Source organism: Coccinella septempunctata, chromosome 6, assembly GCF_907165205.1.
Source record: "Coccinella septempunctata chromosome 6, icCocSept1.1, whole genome shotgun sequence".
Taxonomy (NCBI): domain Eukaryota; kingdom Metazoa; phylum Arthropoda; class Insecta; order Coleoptera; family Coccinellidae; genus Coccinella; species Coccinella septempunctata.
This window is the reverse complement of record NC_058194.1, coordinates 2,907,455-2,917,811: the sequence shown is the minus strand read 5'-3', so window position 1 is coordinate 2,917,811 and position 10,357 is coordinate 2,907,455.

Here is a 10,357-nt window from a genome sequence, read left to right as displayed (position 1 = left end):
CGTCTGATCCAATTGGGATTTCCGGTTTCGTAATCAGCATTGATAAGGCTTCCATTCCAGCTCAAAAACTAAATATCGAAAATCTCGATTTTTTTGGTCAAAAATGAGCAAGGGCTTAGACCCCCCTAAAATGACCTATTTGCTCCTCTGCATAAAAATCAGGGTGTCCTACTACTGTCTTAGGATATGGAGTGTATAGAACTTACTTTTTTGATTCAACCAAACCTAACAGTTGATGATTCAATAGAGAATTGCACTCCAGAGAGCAGTTCAAATTGAACTGGAAAATGAAAAATGGAAAAACAATAAATTCAATTTTTCTTTTAACAACGTCGGATATTTGAAAGTTCATCATGAAAATATAGGTTTTCGAATATGCTGAATCTATAGCAAGTATTCCTGAAAGTCTATCTCTCTCCGTTCAGATTTTCATCTTGAAAATGGCATTTTTCAAAAGTTGCAAATTTCAATCTGCAATATCTCTTGTTATATTCGTCTGATCCAATTGGGATTTCTGGTTTCGTTATCAGCATTGATCAGGCTTCCATTCCAGCTGTATTATTTTTAATCTACATTGACGACTTGATATATATCGTTGATGCGGATGACCAAATATTATTTGCCGACGATACAACCTTCCTAAACAAAGCCACAAGAAATATTTTATTGGAGGACAAATCTGAAAAAACAATAAAAGACGCAGTGAAATGGTTTGAAGGAAATGGAATGAAGGTCAATACAGAGAAGACACAACAACTGACCATCACCACAAAACGGCCAAATTCGGACATCATCTCCTTACTTGGAGTGACAATCAGTGCCAATTTAAGCTGGGAACAACATACAATTGAGTTGTGTAAGAAGCTCTCTACAGCATTGTTCGCAATAAGGCATATAAAAAACACACTTACCGTTAACGAAGCACTCGTTGTATATCATGCACACTTTCATAGCAGGATGACCTACGGCATTATCCTATGGGGTGCATCGCCACAGGCTGGAAGTATTTTCCTAGAACAGAAGAAAGCAGTTCGATTGATAGCTGGAGTTGACAAAAGTGCGAGTTGTAGACCGCTACTCAGGAAATATGGTATACTTACTGTTGCATCATGCTACATACTCGAGTGTCTAATGTATGTTTTCAAAAACAAGAACCACTTCAAACATCAAGAAGTTCACGACCACCACACAAGATCCAAGAGAAAATATGTGTTACCCTATCATCGTATCCATAAAACTTAAAATATGCACATTTTCAACGGACTGGAGATGTTCAACAGAATACCTGAGCAAATACAATCATTATCTTGTGCAGCCTTCAAGAAAAAAATGAAAAAAATATTGGTGGAAGGTGTATTCTACACAATGGATGAATTTATAAATTACAAATTTTAAACTAACCCTAAATTAATTTATCAAAATGTTTGTCTCTGTGTCTTAATATATGTGTATGTTATATGTGTATATATGGGTACATATATTTGTTTTATATTGTGTACTATACCTATTAGTATGTAAGGAAATGTTTGTGATCTATACTCTTTTTGACATCTCCTGTAAATTTTTGAGGAAAAATAAATGAATATGAATATGAAAGCTCAACAACTAAATATCGAAAATCTCGATTTTTTGGGTCAAAAATGAGCAAGGGCTTAGACCCCCTAAAATGACCTATTTGCTCCTCTGCATACAAATCAGGGTGTCCTACTACTGTTTTAGGATATGAAGTGTATAATACTTACTTTTTTGATTCAACCAAACCTAACAGTTGATGATTCAATAGAGAATTGCACACCAGAGAGCAGTTCAAAGTGAACTGGTAAATGAAAAATGGAAAAACAATAAATTCGATTTTTTTTTCGAACGAACTCAGATATTTGAAAGTTTGATATAAAAATATAGGTTTTCAAATGAGCTGAATCCATTGCGAGCATTCTAAAAAGCCTATCTCTCACCGTTCAGATTTTCATTTTAGAAATGTCATTTCTCAAAAGTTGAAAATTTCAATCTGCAATATCTCTTGTTATATTCGTTTGATCAAATTCGGATTTCCGGTTTCGTAATCAGCATTGATAAGGCTTCCATTCCAGTTCAAGAACTAAATATCGAAAATCTCGATTTTTCGGGTCAAAAATGAGCAAGGGCTTAGACCCCCCTAAAATGACCTATTTGCTCCTCTGCATAAAAATCAGGGTGTCCTACTACTGTCTTAGGATATGGAGTGTATAGAACTTACTTTTTTGATTCAACCAAACCTAACAGTTGATGATTCAATAGAGAATTGCACTCCAGAGAGCAGTTCAAAGTGAACTGGAAAATGAAAAATGGAAAAAAAATAAATTCGATTTTTTTAAACAAAGTCAGATATTTGAAAGTTTATCATGAAAATATAGGTTTTCAAATAAGCTGAATCCATTGCGAGCATTTTCGAAAGCCTATCTCTCACCGTTCAGATTTACATTTTGGAAATGTAATTTTTCAAAAGTTGAAAATTTCAATCTGCAATATCTCTTGTTATATTCGTTTGATCCAATTCGGATTTCCGGTTTCGTAATCAGCATTGATGAGGCTTCCATTCCAGCTCAAAAACTAAATATCGAAAATATCGATTTTTTGGGTCAAAAATGAGGAAGGGTTTAGACCCCCCTAAAATGACCTATTTGCTCCTCTGCATAAAAATCAGGGTGTCCTACTACTGTCTTAGGATATGGAGTATATGATACTTACTTTTTTGATTCAACAAAACCTAACAGTTGATGATTCAATAGAGAATTGCACTCCAGAGAGCAGTTCAAAGTGAACTGGTAAATGAAAAATGGAAAAACAATAAATTCGATTTTTTTTCAAACGAACTCAGATATTTGAAAGTTTGATATGAAAATAGAGGTTTTCAAATGAGCTGAATCCATCGCGAGCATTCTCAAAAGCCTATCTCTCATCGTTCAGATTTTCATTTTGGAAATGTCATTTTTCAAAAGTTGAAAATTTCAATCTGCAATATCTCTTGTTATATTCGTTTGATCAAATTCGGATTTCCGGTTTCGTAATCAGCATTGATAAGGCTTCCATTCCAGCTCAAGAACTAAATATCGAAAGTCTCGATTTTTCGGGTCAAAAATGAGCAAGGGCTTAGACCCCCCTAAAATGACCTATTTGCTCCTCTGCATAAAAATCAGGTTGTCCTACTACTGTCTTAGGATATGGAGTGTATAGAACTTACTTTTTTGATTCAACCAAACCTAACAGTTGATGATTCAATAGAGAATTGCACTCCAGAGAGCAGTTCAAAGTGAACTGGAAAATGAAAAATTGAAACAAAATAAATTCGATTTGTTTTTAAACAAAGTCAGATATTTTAAAGTTTATCATGCAGTTCAAATTGAACTGGAAAATGAAAAATGGAAAAACAATAAATTCGATTTTTCTTCAAACAACGTCCGATATTTGAAAGTTCATCATGAAAATATAGGTTTTCGAATATGCTGAACCTATAGCAAGTATTCCTGAAAGCCTATCTCTTTCCGTTCAGATTTTCATCTTGAAAATGGCATTTTTCAAAAGTTGCAAATTTCAATCTGCAATATCTCTTGTTATATTCCTCTGATCCAATTGGGATTTCCGGTTTCGTAATCAGCATTGATCAGGCTTCCATTCCAGTTCAACAACTTAATATCGAAAATCTCGATTTTTTGGGTCAAAAATGAGCAAGGGGTTAGACCTCCCTAAAATGACCTATTTGCTCTTCTGCCTGAAAATCAGGAAGTTCAACTACTGTCTTAGGATATGGAGTGTATGATACTTACCTTGTTGATTCCACCAAACTAAACAGTTGATGATTCAATAAAGAATTGCACTCCAGAGAGCAGTTCAAATTGAACTGGAAAATGAAAAATAGAAAAAAAAATAAATTCGATTTTTCTTCAAACAACGTCGGATATTTGGAAGTTCATCATGAAAATATAGGTTTTCGAATATGCTGAATCTATAGCAAGTATTCCTGAAAGTCTATCTCTCTCCGTTCAGATTTTCATCTTGAAAATGGCATTTTTCAAAAGTTGCGAATTTCAATCTGCAATATCTCTTGTTATATTCGTCTGATCCAATTGGGATTTCTGGTTTCGTTATCAGCATTGATCAGGCTTCCATTCCAGCTCAACAACTAAATATCGAAAATCTCGATTTTTTGGGTCAAAAATGAGCAAGGGCTTAGACCCCCCTAAAATGACCTATTTGCTCCTCTGCATAAATATCAGGGTGTCCTACTACTGTCTTAGGATATGGAGTGTATGATACTTACTTTGTTGATTCCACCAAACTGAACAGTTGATGATTTAATAGAGAATTGCACTCCAGAGAGCAGTTCAAATTGAACTGGAAAATGAAAAATGGAAAAACAATAAATTCGATTTTTCTTCAAACAACGTCCGATATTTGAAAGTTCATCATGAAAATATAGGTTTTCGAATATGCTGAATCTATAGCAAGTATTCCTGAAAGCCTATCTCTCTCCGTTCAGATTTTCATCTCGAAAATGGCATTTTTCAAAAGTTGCAAATTTCAATCTGCAATATCTCTTGTTATATTCCTCTGATCCAATTGGGATTTCCGGTTTCGTAATCAGCATTGATTAGGCTTCCATTCCAGCTCAACAACTAGATATCGAAAATCTCGATTTTTTTTGGGTCAAAAATGAGCAAGGGCTTAGACCCCCCTAAAATGACCTATTTGCTCCTCCGCTTACAAATCAGGGTGTCCTACTACTGTCTTAGGATATGGAGTGTATAATACTTACTTTTTAGATTCAACCAAACCTAACAGTTGATGATTCAATAGAGAATTGCACTCCAGAGAGCAGTTCAAAGTGAACTGGAAAATGAAAAATCGAAAAACAATAAATTCGATTTTTTTCTAAACGAAGCCAGATATTTGAAAGTTTGATATGAAAATATAGGTTTTCAAATAAGCTGAATCCATTGCGAGCATTCTCAAAAGCCTATCTCTCACCGTTCAGATTTTCATTTTGGAAATGTCATTTTTCAAAAGTTGAAAATTTCAATCTGCAATATCTCTTGTTATATTCGTCTGATCCAATTGGGATTTCCGGTTCCGTAATGAGCATTGATAAGGCTTCCATTCCAGCTCAAAAACTAAATATCGAAAATCTCGATTTTTTTGGTCAAAAATGAGCAGGGGCTTAGGCCCCCCTAAAATGACCTATTTGCTCCTCTGCATACAAATCAGGGTGTCCTATTACTGTTTTAGGATATGTGGTGTATAATACTTACTTTTTTGATTCAACCAAACCTAACAGTTGATGATTCAATAGAGAATTGCACTCCAGAGAGCAGTTCAAAGTGAACTGGTAAATGAAAAATGGAAAAACAATAAATTCGATTTTTTTTCAAACGAACTCAGATATTTGAAAGTTTGATATGAAAATATAGGTTTTCAAATAAGCTGAATCCATTGAGAGCATTCTGGAAAGCCTATCTCTCACCGTTCAGATTTTCATTTTGGAAATGTCATTTTTCAAAAGTTGAAAATTTCAATCTGCAATATCTCTTGTTATATTCGTCTGATCCAATTGGGATTTCCAGTTTCGTAATCAACATTGATAATGCTTCCATTCCAGCTCAAAAACTAAATATCGAAAATTTCGATTTTTTTGGTCAAAAATGAGCAACGGCTTAGACCCCCCTAAAATGACCTATTTGCTCCTCTGCATACAAATCAGGGTGTCCTATTACTGTTTTAGGATATGAAGTGTATAATACTTACTTTTTTTATTCAACCAAACCTTTTAGTTGATGATTCAATATAGAATTGCACTCCAGAGAGCAGTTCAAAGTGAACTGGTAAATGAAAAATGGAAAAACAATAAATTCGATTTTTTTTCAAACGAACTCAGATATTTGAAAGTTTGATATGAAAATATAGGTTTTCAAATAAGCTGAATCCATTGCGAGCATTCTCGAAAGCCTATCTCTCACCGTTCAGATTTTCATTTTGGAAATGTCATTTTTCAAAAGTTGAAAATTTCAATCTGCAATATCTCTTGTTATATTCGTTCGATCCAATTCGGAATTCGATTTTTTTTCAAACGAACTCAGATATTTGAAAGTTTGATATGAAAATATGGGTTTTCAAATAAGCTGAATCCATTGCGGGCATTCTCGAAAGCCTATCTCTCACCGTTCAGATTTTCATTTTGGAAATGTCATTTTTCAAAAGTTGAAAATTTCAATCTGCAATATCTCTTGTTATATTCGTCTGATCCAATTGGGATTTCCGGTTTCGTAATCAGCATTGATAAGGCTTCCATTCCAGCTCAAAAATTAAATATAGAAAATCTCGATTTTTTTGGTCAAAAATGAGCAATGGCTTAGACCCCCCCCAAAATGACCTATTTGCTCCTCTGCATACAATTCAGGGTGCCCTATTACTGTTTTAGGATATGGAGTGTATAATACTTACTTTTTTGATTCAACCAAACCTAACAGTTGATGATTCAATAGAGAATTGCACTCCAGAGAGCAGTTCGAAGTGAACTGGAAAATGAAAAATGCAAAAACAATAAATTCGATTTTTCTTTCAAACGAATTCAGATATTTGAAAGTTTGATATAAAAATATAGGTTTTCAAATAAGCTGAATCCATTGCGAGCATTCTCAAAAGCCTATCTCTCACCGTTCAGATTTTCATTTTGGAAATGTCATTTTTCAAAAGTTGCGAATTTCAATCTGCAATATCTCTTGTTATATTCGTTTGATCCAATTCGGATTTCCGGTTTCGATGAGGCTTCCATTCCAGCTCAAAAACTAAATATCGAAAATCTCGATTTTTTGGGTCAAAAATGAGCAAGGGCTTAGACCCCCCTAAAATGACCTATTTGCTCCTCTGCATAAAAATCAGGGTGTCCTACTACTGTCTTAGGATATGGAGTGTGTAGAACTTACTTTTTCGATTCAACCAAACCTAACAGTTGATGATTCAATAGAGAACTGCACTCCAGAGAGCAGTTCAAAGTGAACTGGAAAATGAAAAATGGAAAAACAATAAATTCGATTTTTTTTCAAACAAAGTCAGATATTTGAAAGTTTATCATGAAAATATAGGTTTACAAGTGAGCTGAATCCATTGCGAGCATTCTGGAAAGCCTATCTCTCACCGTTCAGATTTTCATTTTGGAAATGTCATTTTTCAAAAGTTGAAAATTTCAATCTGCAATATCTCTTGTTATATTCGTCTGATCCAATTAGGATTTCCGGTTTCGTAATCAGCATTGATAAGGCTTCCATTCCAGCTCAAAAATTAAATATAGAAAATCTCGATTTTTTTGGTCAAAAATGAGCAATGGCTTAGACCCCCCCCAAAATGACCTATTTGCTCCTCTGCATAAAAATCAGGGTGTCCTACTACTGTCTTAGGATATGAAGTGTATAGTACTTACTTTTTTGATTCAACCAAACTTAACAGTTGATGGTTCAATAGAGAATTGCACTCCAGAGAGCAGTTCAAAGTGAACTGGAAAATGAAAACTGGAAAAACAATAAATTCCATTTTTTTTTTAACGAACTCAGATATTTGAAAGTTTGATATGAAAATAAAGGTTTTCAAATAAGCTGAATCTATTGCGAGTATTCTCAAAAGCCTATCTCTCACCGTTCAGATTTTCATTTTGGAAATGTCATTTTTCAAAAGTTGAAAATTTCAATCTGCAATATCTCTTGTTATATTCGTTTGATCCAATTCGGATTTCCGGTTTCGTAATCAGCATTGATAAGGCTTCCATTCCAGATCAAGAACTAAATATCGAAAATCTCGATTTTTTGGGTCAAAAATGAGCAAGGGCTTAGACCCCCCTAAAATGACCTATTTGCTCCTCTGCATAAAAATCAGGGTGTCCTACTACTGTCTTAGGATATGGAGTGTGTAGAACTTACTTTTTCGATTCAACCAAACCTAACAGTTGATGATTCAATAGAGAACTGCACTCCAGAGAGCAGTTCAAAGTGAACTGGAAAATGAAAAATGGAAAAACAATAAATTCGATTTTTTTTCAAACAAAGTCAGATATTTGAAAGTTTATCATGAAAATATAGGTTTACAAGTGAGCTGAATCCATTGCGAGCATTCTATAAAGCCTATCTCTCACCGATCATATTTTCATTTTGGAAATGTCATTTTTCAAAAGTTGAAAATTTCAATCTGCAATATCTCTTGTTATATTCGTCTGATCCAATTGGGATTTCTGGTTTCGTTATCAGCATTGATCAGGCTTCCATTCCAGCTCAACAACTAAATATCGAAAATCTCGATTTTTTGGGTCAAAAATGAGCAAGGGCCGAGGCAAGGGCTTAGACCCCCCTAAAATGACCTATTTGCTCTTCTGCATACAAATCAGGGTGTCCTATTACTGTTTTAGGATATGGAGTGTATAAAACTTACTTTTTTGATTCAACCAAACCTAACAGTTGATGATTCAATAGAGAATTGCACTCCAGAGAGCAGTTCAAAGTGAACTGGTAAATGAAAAATGGAAAAACAATAAATTCGATTTCTTTTCAAACGAACTCGGATATTTGAAAGTTTGATATGAAAATATAGGTTTTCAAATAAGCTGAATTCATTGCGAGCATTCTCAAAAGCCTATCTCTCACCGTTCAGATTTTCATTTTGGAAATGTCATTTTTCAAAAGTTGAAAATTTCTATCTGCAATATCTCTTGTTATATTCGTTTGATCCAATTCGGATTTCCGGTTTCGTAATCAGCATTCATAAGGCTTCCATTCCAGCTCAAAAACTAAATATCGAAAATCTCGATTTTTTTGGTCAAAAATGAGCAACGGCTCAGACCTCCCTAAAATGACCTATTTGCTCCTCTGCATACAATTCAGGGTGCCCTATTACTGTTTTAGGATATGGAGTGTATAATACTTACTTTTTTGATTCAACCAAACCTAACAGTTGATGATTCAATAGAGAATTGCACTCCAGAGAGCAGTTCGAAGTGAACTGGAAAATGAAAAATGCAAAAACAATAAATTCGATTTTTCTTTCAAACGAATTCAGATATTTGAAAGTTTGATATAAAAATATAGGTTTTCAAATAAGCTGAATCCATTGCGAGCATTCTCAAAAGCCTATCTCTCACCGTTCAGATTTTCATTTTGGAAATGTCATTTTTCAAAAGTTGAAAATTTCAATCTGCAATATCTCTTGTTATATTCGTCTGATCCAATTGAGATTTCCGGTTTCGATGAGGCTTCCATTCCAGCTCAAAAACTAAATATCGAAAATCTCGATTTTTTTGGTCAAAAATGAGCAACGGCTCAGACCCCTCTAAAATGACCTATTTGCTCCTCTGCATACAATTCAGGGTGCCCTATTACTGTTTTAGGATATGGAGTGTATAATACTTACTTTTTTGATTCAACCAAACCTAACAGTTGATGATTCAATAGAGAATTGCACTCCAGAGAGCAGTTCAAAGTGAACTGGTAAATGAAAAATGGATAAACAATAAATTCGATTTTTTTTCAAACGAACTCAGATATTTGAAAGTTTGATATGAAAATATAGGTTTTCAAATAAGCTGAATCCATTGCGAGCATTCTCAAAAGCCTATCTCTCACCGTTCAGATTTTCATTTTGGAAATGTCATTTTTCAAAAGTTGAAAATTTCAATCTGCAATATCTCTTGTTATATTCGTCTGATCCAATTGGGATTTCCGGTTCCGTAATGAGCATTGATAAGGCTTCCATTCCAGCTCAAAAACTAAATATCGAAAATCTCGATTTTTTTGGTCAAAAATGAGCAGGGGCTTAGGCCCCCCTAAAATGACCTATTTGCTCCTCTGCATACAAATCAGGGTGTCCTATTACTGTTTTAGGATATGGGGTGTATAAAACTTACTTTTTTGATTCAACCAAACCTAACAGTTGATGATTCAATAGAGAATTGCACTCCAGAGAGCAGTTCAAAGTGAACTGGTAAATGAAAAATGGAAAAACAATAAATTCGATTTTTTTTCAAACGAACTCAGATATTTGAAAGTTTGATATGAAAATATAGGTTTTCAAATAAGCTGAATCCATTGAGAGCATTCTGGAAAGCCTATCTCTCACCGTTCAGATTTTCATTTTGGAAATGTCATTTTTCAAAAGTTGAAAATTTCAATCTGCAATATCTCTTGTTATATTCGTCTGATCCAATTGGGATTTCCAGTTTCGTAATCAGCATTGATAATGCTTCCATTCCAGCTCAAAAACTAAATATCGAAAATTTCGATTTTTTTGGTCAAAAATGAGCAACGGCTTAGACCCCCCTAAAATGACCTATTTGCTCCTCTGCATA